General features: G+C 37.0%; 1 protein-coding gene across 7 annotated transcripts in view; it reads right to left on the bottom strand.

Moving 5' to 3' along the window:
- Positions 1–4,376, bottom strand: part of Synd (protein kinase C and casein kinase substrate in neurons protein Synd) — a 52,411-nt gene extending 48,035 nt beyond the window's left edge. For 5 of the 7 annotated variants that reach the window (XM_071597101.1, XM_071597109.1, XM_071597106.1 and 2 more), the window contains exon 1: positions 4,187–4,376. The gene's annotated coding sequence lies outside the window, so the exon portion shown is untranslated. Of the gene's footprint in view, positions 1–2,281; positions 2,303–4,149 lie in introns of those variants that run through there. The other 2 variants (XM_071597103.1, XM_071597104.1) reach the window with 2 other exon arrangements.
- Positions 4,377–12,502: the final 8,126 nt, after the last annotated feature.

The raw sequence follows: 12,502 nt of genomic DNA, 5'->3' as shown, positions 1-12,502 counted from the left end.
GCAAAACCGCTCGCTCGGTGGACGTCTCATGGACGCACTGGCGCGGATGACCTCCCTAAAACTCACCGGATTTGAAGTTCTCATTACCTAAGCGCACCCAACCATCACTTCCCCGTCTAACAACACGGCCCCCCACACCCTCTCGGAGCATAATATGTACATTTTGCAAAGTATTTCGCCCGCCAATTTACGCTAAAGCATTTCCGTCAGAACGAAAATTTTCGGTTGCTTTACAATAACTGCATATTTGTGACTTATATTCATTAACATTGAACTTCCTACTCACTAAAAATGTCTATGCTAATGGAAAGAAATTGCAGCAAAAATATTAACCACAACTGGCAAGAGCGATACTTGGTATGTGATAGCTGTTTGGGACCTATCACGTACTAGTAAAATATAAAGCATCAAGTGGGTGTGGGCCTCATTCCCCTAACACACACTCGCGCAAATCAAACTTGTTTGAAATCACGTGAATGCATAATGCATTGCGTATTTCGAAGATAATTTTAACATTAAATGTTTAATGAAAAGGTATAAATTATTGTTCAAGGCGCTTTATCACGATGATGGCTGTTCGAGGAAATTATAAGTTTATCGCACATAAAAATTACTTAGCCGAAGCGTTATCAGTTACTCCTCTCTTTAGAGAGATGACCTCACTTATGGATAATTGCTGTCTTCCGTCGCAATCAAGCAAATGTTAAAATCCAGATTAATAAGAAAATCTTTTGCAACCTCAGCAAAATTTCTACTACGCTCACGCAATTCATTTGTATCACAAGTTTCACCGTACGATATCTCATTTTTGATCACAGAGAGATATAACGGTTCCATTTCCACAGCGTAGCTTTAATTTTTCTCGAAAGCGCTTTCACCCGAAAACTATTCATTCCGCATCGCATGTCGGAGACGACACGCTCATCTACAGTACAATGATGAACGCCAACAAAATCGTAAGGTGCACCACGGTCTTCAAAATTGCACCAAAAACTATTTTTGGTTTGCTGAACCTTTTCTCGATACAATGCATAAAACGGAGCAAAGAACGCAGGCGAGATTACACTTATCACGGATAATGATACGGCCGGAGTAAAAGCTATCAACTCGTTTATTGCTCGCTGATGTTTATTGCCAGGTAAAAAAAACCAGACGGCTCGACGGAAAGCAAATGCAAAACCCAATACGAGCTAATCCACCATAAAGTTTTTTTCCGAAAAAAAAGACATTCCAGATTGTCGATTCATGGGGGATACTGTGGGAGCTGATGTCACATCCTAGGTACCATATAATACGCAAAATATTGCCTAGCAGGTACCACCCAATGGCTAACAGTTAACGAGTCGCATCACTGCATAATAACACCAACACTTGATAACTAAAACTTCAATCGTCAAATCGTTTAATCATACAGTATTTATAATTAAGGCTGAATATTAATCACGAAAGCAGATGCCCCCGAAACCCAAACCTGCTGGAAATTACTGATATGTTTGGAGATAAAGACGCGTGCCGCCTTTAGAGGAGAAACGTAAACAACAAAGGTGTGTCAAGGCTGAGAATGACGTCTCCCCCACTCAATATGGCAATTATAACAGCTATATAAATACACAATTTCGGTATAATATGAGCTACTGTCAGCTGTAACGCACTTGCTGATTAAAAAAAAAGAAATTAGAGTAAAATTAAGAGAAAAATACCTCATCGAGGTCATTTTTCGATTCGGTCAAATACTGGGAAAATTTTCTCTTGGCTCAATCTCGCAAGCTATTTCTTCATTCTCAAAGTGACACCGGCGGTTTCAAACCACCTGATCCTGAAAGAAGACCTACAAATGACAAAAGATGGAATTTGGGGGTGAAAAAATAAGGCTGCGCCCTTCGTCACTCGTTAGCATTCATATTAAATTTGGCGCAGAAAACAAATCTGGCTGAAGTCTCCCACATACCAACGAAAGCTTATGGTTTTAGCAACAACGACAATGAGCCATTCATTCTCGAAAGAGACTGAAATCCTATTTCATTAATTAAAAATCGCAATAAATCAAGAAAATCTTTTATATGAAGGGTAAGTAGGGAAATTTGGCTTCCGATACCATACTTAGCGAATGATACGGAAGCATGGCCCGGTACATTTCTTACGCAGATCTACATATAAACGTAGCAATTGATTTCACCCTGAAGAAAGTACTGTAGTTTTAAGTACTTGTCCCAAATCCACCTTGTGCATTAAAATTCTTTCGGGAGGGAGTTTCAGTAATGGTGACTTGACGTCCATTTACCTTTTCTAGCCTCGGCTCTCATCCACTCTCTTCCTGACAAGCAGCTAGCTGCATGTGGGCGAGCAGGAGAGGTGATGAAGAACCCGCTTTGTTTAGTGGAAGATTCTTAAAAATCCAGCTAGAGCAATTTACGGCCGGATGGAGCTCATTACGGGAATAAGAAACGGGCACCAGACATCGTGCGTCCAGAAAATCGTCGTTACAGCAGAGCCACTGGCTTCATAATAATATAAATAAGTTTCTCAATCCTGCCTATCCACTCTTCTAAACTACTGGCCTGTGGTCGACAATAACGGTCGCTTAAGAACTAAAAGGAAATATTCCTTTTTTTTTAGCTCCAATCAACATCTACCCAACTTCATCCTGCTGAAAAGCAATGCAAGCTGTGCTCGGCCATCAATGAATGAAATGAAACCACACCCAAGTACGGTCTGGCGGTTAGTAGGTTGGATTGACGCATTTCTTTCACATGGGTCGTCGGGAGGGTCATATGAATGCACAGGAAATACGTAAGGCCGCTCCGCACAAGTTGAAACTCAGACCGAAGCATTATGATGCAACAATTTACCATGGTATTAGTGGGCGGCTTCTAACTTTCTGATGATAATTACGCAGTACCATCGTGACGTAATACCCAAAACTAACGCAGAACGATGTTGACTGCCTTGAGGGTTTGGGCGACCTTGAGATCTAAGCGCCGGTCGGTAACCCTAGCCTCTGAAAATTTTTAAGTCATAAAAATTCTAAGCGTAGGTGTGTAAACGAAGAGGTTATCAGCAAATTAGTTTTTGCTTAAATGAAAACGATATTTAGATTAGTCCAAGTATGACGCGAAGCGATGGGATTAGGAAATACTATTGCTCGCCACGTAACCACTGAGGTCACCTGTGCCGCCGCTCCACGGAGCACCTGCATTCCACGCGTTTCGATGATGTGCGCTGCATAAGGCGTGAAAAAAGGCACCGCATAGTCAAGAGCGGGACATAAAAGAAACAATTACTGCACAACATTATTGAATGAATAGAAATTTGCCATTGCCACATGATTTTCGGTAAAATATGATATGCGCCAATCCTTTGGCTGTAATTTGAATCTTCAGGTGGATCAAATAAAAACGAATTTCGAAATGTAAGTTCTTTTAATTTAATGAACAGCCGCTATTAAATACGCCCACAAGAAAAGTATTGCCAAATATCAATAATTCCCTATCTCTCGCGGTGACACCAAGCAAATCCAATTCCACCTCAGGCGAAAAGTGCAGGAGAGAAGATGTGCACATTATTTGAAACCCTACAAGGGTTATTCCCTTCTTAAGCAGCAATTTCACCTCACCTACTTGTCTCCTGTCTCGCGATTTCTCTGGCACTTCTGTAACTAGGATGAGTCCTCGTTTTCTAATCCTTGAAATAACTGCGACGTTTCCAGAATGATAAACCCAAACAAACACGATACCGTTACAAATATTAGAACATACGGTCCTATTGATAAAACACGACTACGGCAACATTATTAACACAATGAAACAGAAATGAATAATTTTCGTACTCTAGTAAGAATATTTACGCAAGAATTACTATTTAAGAGACATTTAACATATGAAACATCACAAACGTCTAAAAGCCCACAAATAAATCCCAAACATAACAACTAAGAAACATTTGAATCAGGAGAAGTTGTTGCTACCTTTGATAACATTGGTAAATACAAATTGCATTCACTACAAAATTACACAATTAACTGTAGTAGCTAAGTAACAATATAATACTTTTCACAAATAAATATTACGTATACTAAAATTATACTTGAACAGATACTAAACAAGTTAAAATCGCATCCTCTGTTGTGAAATAAAAGAAATTAAATATTACCCGTTAAGATTACTGAGCTGCCATAATGTCATCTTACCTGGATCTTCCAAAAGCGTATACAGGAATTTCCTTCATAGACTTTTTCCTCTTATGCACTCATTAATTTCAAAGCACAATAAATAAATAGAATGTAACAGAATACGAGCAAGTATACAGAAATTCAGTATTATTACAGCTTCAAAACGAACATCAGACGAAAATTTTCGAGCTTCTTTGCAATCCCGTACCGATAGGTGCGGCAATATAACGGAAATTCACGAATTCAACCGAGCGAGCCCGATAAAAATTGAAGGAGTAATAGCGATTTCTGCGTCGAAAGCGCGGGAATAGAACGACAGTGAAGTACATTAATTGCAGTTGTGATGTTCACAACCGTAGATCTACGCGGAAGATCTTATTAGTAAATGAACACTACATCTGCTAACACAATCACGGCAGTAAGCGGATTATTTATATGCGCCTACGATTTGAAAATTCAGCATACATTACATGACTTTTATTAAATTCTTACTCCCATTTAGAAACATTACCTCATTATCAGCCGAAACTCTTGGTTTTTGTTTCATTATATATTTTCAAATCTTATATGACATATAACATTTTCACTATCAAATTTTTCGATAATTTTTCTTATTATTCTTTAAACCTATTTCACATATATTAAAATGGATTACTCTTATGAATAAATGCAAGGTTAAATAGATTATTATATAAGTCCAATAACAGTAAAAATTTGCCGCAACCTTAATGAACTAATGAAATCGTTTTCTCGATAATTTTGTCGTCTTCAATAGCCTATTATTTTATTATCATAAATATTTATGATAATGCTAAAGCAGTGAACCCTGATCAAAAGTAATATGGTTTTACTAAAGCTTGCAAACAAATAATAATTTTGCTTCATAAATGTTTTCTCCAAAGAAAATTGAGAATATTTTCCATAAACATGATACACCTAAAGGTTATACATACTAAAGGTTGAAAGGTTCACGATACAAATGTAAGAAAGGTATAATCGGGATAATGCATGGTCGTGAGAAAACGTACCAACCATATAATATTATAAGAATATTTAAAAAAATTTTCTTAAACATTTTAAATATTGGCTTATTAACATTTATGCACTGATATATACTCATTTGTCTGCAAGTCCTCTAATGTTAAGTACTGTATAGATATTATTATTGATGTTCCGCCAGTCAAGGTAGGTTTTGAATGGGCACAGCCTATACAATGGTACTACAATACATTTTATTGCCTCTCCTAGCTAAACACAATTTGATGTTGACATTAGAATAAGCCCTTCAATTCCACATACTTCCATCCTCCCTTCAGTCCATCCAACATCCCTATCTTATTCCTGCCCCTTCCTTGCTCGCCTAGCGGTTTCCCCTACATCAGTCTTCTATATCCCATTGCCAATCAAAATGCTCTGCATCCATGCTCTTACCAGCCTCCGTTAGATTTCTCCCAACAATCCTCTCTCATCACCCAGCATTTTCTCTTTTGTTTACCTTTCTGTCCATTTTGACTTTTCCATCGTTATATTCACCCCCTCTTCAAAAGCCGCCAATCATCTTGCTTCAAAGATCTTGTTTGTATACCAAACAAAATCACTCTACAGATTAGTTTTAAAAAATCTTTTCTTAACATCCTTTTTCAACATTCCTGTCCTCAATTCCCTTGCCCTAATACTTGGACCATTTTGGTCTAATAATTACTGAATAGGTCAACTGCTCCACTTATGTACACCCATCATAATATTTAACTTAGCCTTTCCCTTTCACAAAACCCACCTAACCTTTGTTTAGATTACATATATTCTAATCCCATACCAATCACATTGAATTTACAATTCACCCAACAATGCTTGCAACCCCTTGACTGACACACTCACTAGAGCTTGATCATGAGCAAACATATCAAATTTTATAATTTCCCTTGACTTTCATTCCTATCTCCAGTTCTTCCTGTACCTCTGTAATCATTTCCTCCAATTATACGTTTAACAGCACAGGTGATAATGTACAATCCTGTCTATTTTTCCTAACACTGCTCATCCAGACTCTCCATACACCACTCGCATCTGAGAAATGTACAGGCTGTGGATGAATCTTATCCCTTTACTCCTATTTTCTGCAATACATTCATTATTTCAACCAATTCACTCCCCAAGTGCCAAATCAAATCCCTAATGGCCACTTGGACTGTTTTCTCATTATTTGTTTTTGGATTCCACACAAAATCAAGTCATTAATTATCTATCTATAATCTTTTGCAAATAAGACTCCAACAATGAAAATTCTATTGCCATAAATGTTCATAAGAGAAATTGTTTATCATACCTTAACACATTTGTTTGACTGAGGTCACAGATGAAAAAGTCGCCCTAATTGAGAAAATTATTCTCATATTTAAGGGTTTCAGACTGGAGCTCAACAGCCATGCTAAAGAAAATGGCTAAGTAATGATGCTAACAATACATATGTCAAATACATATTATCTCAGGGACTGAGGTATCACATTTAGAAATTTGACTGACCTGACAATCAGAGTCTTAAGCTGTCTCCATGATAGGCATCATGCCAAACTCAACCATGTAAGAAATAATAATTGCGTATACATTTCTTCCTTAACAATATTTTCTGTTAAACACTCCTAAGGATTAGGAAATTTTACACACAAAAATGATCAACAAATGAACACTGTTGCATTTACATAAGGGGATATGAAAGGACACTAATCTTAAAGTCTAAATATCCATCAAATGCTCAGTTAACATTACATTTATATTATTTTGGTATGCTCACCTAACATTGTAATTTATTTGAATTACATAAGGCTTTATAACCATAGATATTTCCACAAACACATATGCAATACCAAACACAACTATAAATTAAAAGTTAACACTCCAAATATTCTCAACACTATAGTATGCTTTTTTCTCCAAAATGAGCTCTTTATGTAGTTATTATACTATGGTTCAAAACAGTAAAACTTGAACTATTTTAAGAGATTCAAAAAATTTATACCTTGACATTTGAATTATGTAAAAATTGTCTATTGCATTATAGTATAATCATTAAACAGATATTAATTAGTAAAATATGAAGAGAATAAAATCTGGGGAATCATTCATCCCTGAAAATTTGTATTATACAAATTCAGGTTTGACTAAAACATATACATAAATAATTTGCTGCTAGCAATAATTTATTTTAACATACAATTACTATTTAGGTACAATGATAGTTGTACACCTTACACCCCTTAAAAAGAAGTGATTTAAGAAAGGAATTGTGCAATGGTGTGGGAATAGACAATAACCATACAGAAATACTAATGAGTTTTGGGAAAATGGTTAAAGACAATTTTGGGGATCATATAGTTTTAATGAAGATTGAATTGACTGAGATACTTCATTAGATCAATTTTTATACATATCCTGAAAAAAGGTCATCATGTGAGAACTTGACAGTGATAAGTTAAATTTAAAATACAGCAAAGTTAGTGCTGAGCATTGGTAATGAAATAACAACGCAGACACCTACCTATACAAATAAGCTCGAACTCCTTGGAGTGCCCTTGTTTTACTGACCTGGCGGTTAACGTTCGATAGCCTCATGGCTCACCATACTTAGGTGGCCTCATCATTCAATTAAAAAAGACTACAGTTATCCACCCAAAGGTTGGTTTGATAGGTGAGGCTAGAGACTACAAGGTATTACGCCCAGTGACATGAGAAATTCACAAAGCAGTGGAGGAGGGCCAGTTTCTTTCCTTACGGTTTCCCCGGCACCCAAAAAATCACACAGCTTTGGTGAATTCTAAGGGTGTCCAGAGGCGTCCCTGGGAACCGAACACAGGCCCACTAGTCAAAAGTCCAATTCTCTACCCCCTGGACTACCATTTCCCCGACTATTTTTTTTGAAAGGTTTAACTCTAGATGCATGGCTAAATATGTCAACATAAAACAATTGCACTGAAAACTTAAGCATTTTCGGAATGAAATCAGGAGAAAGAGAGGATCACCAATCATTAAGAAACTTGAGTGTCTATAGGAAGTAGAATCTCTCAAGAGGGATGTCCGTACTTAATCACAGCACATTATTAACATGTCTTTAAGGAACCAATACACATCAGTATTATTTACCAACAGCTGGCTACTAAATCCTGTGAAGAAATACTTCATCAAAATTTCAATCAGATTCTGACAGTTTGGTTGCAAATACTTGGCACTTTGATATGCAGAAGGCAATGAGCAGAGGAGTAAGTGCCATTTTGAGGGAGGGAGCTTCAATGGAGCCCTAACTTTTCCTCCTCAGAGAGTAATGCGGGTGACAATTGATTTAAAGAGCTATTAGGGTGGCCAACAGTCACCTTCACAAACACACACACCCTTTTCTCTTCAGGTCTTCAAAATAGAATCACCCAGGCTGACAATGGGTTTCTGCACACATTGTAGCAACTTTGGACCCAAAGGAAAGGGAACTAAATAATGAGAAAAATTCAATTATAATTTTTTAAAAGCTTACCTTCATTTCATACTGGGCTTTCGTCAAGAGTATGCACATGCATATTTACATTAACACCAGCATAATCACAAAAATATATACATACAGAAGAATGGTAGAAACCACATATGCCGAATCACCTAAAGATACACACATGAAAATTAAAAAAAAATCATGTGGAAAAAAATGTCAAAATAGAAGAGGCAAATTTTTTCAGGCAAGAGGCTGTAAAAAAATTAGAGGATGGGAATAGAAAAGAAAGGACCTAAATATAGGAAATTCAGATGCTCTACAACAGGCCTCCTATGTAAACTTTTTCAAACTGATGAATTGTTGGGGATCGAGATGGTGCGGCGGCTAACGTACTGGCTTCCCACCCTGAGGGCGCGGGTTCAAATCCCGGCAGTGTTGAATATTTTTCAGAGGTATCTCGATCCCTACTTGAGGTGCTTTGTGGAGGGCACTTTGAGTGAGTACGCCGTCCGTCGGATGGGACGTTAAACTGCAGACCCCTTGGCGCTTTTCGTAAAGAGTAGGCTAATGCCGACGCCGGGTTTCTCTCCACCCTTCATCCTTTCCTATCCATCCCCTATGGCGCAAATGACCTCAGCTGTCGGTCGCCTCCCCTCAAAACTACTACTACTATGAATTGTTTCCAAAATAATCTAAGGTTGAAACTTCATCAAATGCTCTTACAGCCTTTTAAATTTGAGGTTGGTATCCTATTCTCACTCTCAATGAAAGTAATAACACATTGCATCTATTTTTTAAATTATATTTAGAGAATTTAAACCTGATACATGGTGAATAAAACTCGACAATAGAATACAGTGACCAAAATCAGTATCTGAACAACAGAATACTTCCAAAACAATTCCGCCAAACATGAATATTACCACGTGCCTAGCTGCCCTCTAGTCTTCCTTCAGAGTCAAAAATATTTTGCTTCCTCCACTGCCTACCACTCTCCCTCCCAAAACACCATGAACTCTCTATGCCTCCTCTGTTTACCCTTACTTCTTCTAATATCCTCACTTCCAAGTTGAATTTCTCATTATCCTCAGAATTTTTTCATAATACTCAACACTAAATAATTTAATCAATTCTTACCCATTACCTTGTTAAAAAGTTTCCTCATCAAACTAATAGCTTCCAATTTAGCCCTGTAATTCTCAAAACCTCTATCCAAGAGCTGCATTTTTCATAAATGAGTAACTCGATATTGAATTTTAATATTAACAAATAAAAGCAATCAGTGGTATGTGTAATATGCAAAATTATGGATTGGAAATATGGCATAAACTTATATCACTCATTTACCTTTATATTAAAGTATCTTATTAAAATACTCACCTGGAGGCCATTCGACTAATCCAGGCCAAGTTCCTTGAATCACTACATAGTCACCAATTCAGGCAGTTGATCTTTAGTTTTCTTCATTGATTTTTTCAATTATTTACTGCCATATTTAGGGAATGACAGCCCTTTCTCTAGCCAAAGATTTCCTATGTTCTTACAACCAACAGTTTTGGCCTCAAGCCATGGACTCCACATTTTCTTCAGTATCCCTCAAGGATTCTTAATTTTCCTATCAATGAAAGTCATTATACTATTTGCTCTGGTAATTCTTTGCTGGAATCCTTCTGTAAACGTTTCTTTTCTTCACTTTGATTTTGTTTGCAAAGTCTGCTTTTAATTTCTTCCATTGCATGTAGCCCTAATTTCCAAAGAACATTTTGATTTTAAAAAGCATTAATCGGACAACGAATCTATATTTAAACGATGAATATAAATTTAGATATAAAACAGCTTGAAATAACATAGACATATACCAACCTAAATTTCTAACTTTATAATCAACATCAAATGCTTTGGCAAAAATGTACATCGAAGTAAATAATAATCTATCACCACCTTCTCCATTGGAACATCATGCTGACTCCCTTGATATTTTTCTTGAACATTCATGTACATACTTAAATAGTTTCTCCATTAAAAATACAACTTCATTATCGCAGTAGTATTTAGGGGAGGCGACTGACAGCCGAGGTCATTTGCACCATAGGGGATGGACAGGAAAGGATTAAGGTTGGAGAGAAACCCAGCGTTGGCATTAGCCTACTCGTAACAAATGGGGATCGAGATGGTGCGGGGGCTAACGTACTGGCTTCCCACCCTGAGGGCGCGGGTTCAAATCCCGGTGGTGTTGAATATTTTTCAGAGGTATCTCGATCCCTACTTGAGGTGCTTTGTGGAGGGCACTTTGAGTGAGTACGCCGTCCGTCGGATGGGACGTTAAGCCGCGAACCCCTTGGCGCCTTTCGTAAAGAGTAGGCTAATGCCGACGCCAGGTTTCTCTCCACCCTTCATCCTTTCCTGTCCATCCCCTATGGCGCAAATGACCTTAGCTGTTGGTCGCCTCCCCTCAAAACTACTACTCGTAACAAATGGCACCAAGGGGTCCACAGCTTAACGTCCCATCCGGCAGACAGCGTACTCACTCAAAGTGCCCTCCACAAAGCACCTCAAGTAGGGATCGAGATACCTCTGAAAAATATTCAACACCTCCGGTATTTGAACCCGGGCCCACTGGGTGGGAAACCATAACGATAGCCACTGCACCATCTTGATCCCCAACTTCATTATCTTTGAATACACTTGCAAACTGAAATAAAGCTGATGATGAATGTAGGTCATATCAGGCTTGGCTGCACTCTCAAATTAGACATGCACTTTAATCAATATAAATATAATATTAAAAATAAAATATACCTATTCATTCTAAGAAATTTAATAATTGATCACCAATTAATTGTTCCTCACCAACAAGCCACCTCTTCATGGCAACTCCACTCTTTTATGAAAGGTTCATTAAATACAGCATGCATGGAAAATCAATACACGAGGGCTAGTTATAACATTTTATATTGTATCATTTTAGGGAGAGATTTGAATCATCAATGACTGACATTAATTAACTAAAAATTCCCTTAAAATTACCAAAATTATTTTGGTCTACTTACTAATCAGGTGCAACCAAAGTATGTTGCAAACATGCAGTATTGTTTCGACTAGGTCCAATCATAAAACCATTATTTACAATACAGTAAATCCAACATGAAAAAAGTTTCCATTTTATTTTTGGATTTTTCCTGAAATAATTATTACAAGCATATAAATAACAAATTGATGCCCTAAAGTAATAAATTAATCAGAGAGTGCACTTACTGCACGTTTATATAAATATTTGTACATTTGCATAGTTAAAATTTAAGTTGCCAATAAAAAAGTCACTTCAACACTAACTGAAGTGATTCCCTTATTACCATGGTCACAAATTTGCACAAAGATTAAAGCAATTTAACAAGAGCAGCCTTTTATAGCTACTTTTGGTCACACAATACCAGAGATTTTTTTCTTTCTCTGACAAACAAGATACATGAAATGAAACATTTTTTTTCCACCATTCGACAGATTTTCACCAAGTTCACACATACTCAACTACCATCACAAATTCACGTAATGCAAACAGCAACATGAAATCAAAGAAATGTTTAATCACAATTTTAGAAAAATACAGAAATTTCAATGGTAACAGGAAAAGCATGAATTTTATAATATGGCAGTGTCAGGTTAGTCTTTTTTCATCCTCCAAGGCATTGCAATCATGACAACACTGGGAAAACATGTCAGCCAATAAGATTGAAACTTTTTATGCTGATTTAAGGGAACAATAACCTTACCATGTAGGCACTCAACAACCATAGCTAGTGTCTAACACCTAAAGCAACGTTCTACTAATATTAAATGAAAGTACGTCATTGCTTAATGCAAAC

The sequence above is a fragment of the Hetaerina americana genome, unplaced genomic scaffold (genome assembly GCF_022747635.1).
Source record: "Hetaerina americana unplaced genomic scaffold, ioHetAmer1.1.p SCAF_8, whole genome shotgun sequence".
NCBI classification, from domain to species: Eukaryota; Metazoa; Arthropoda; class Insecta; order Odonata; family Calopterygidae; genus Hetaerina; species Hetaerina americana.
The sequence above is the reverse complement of the archived record's forward strand: the minus strand, read 5'-3'. Positions and strand labels throughout refer to the sequence as shown.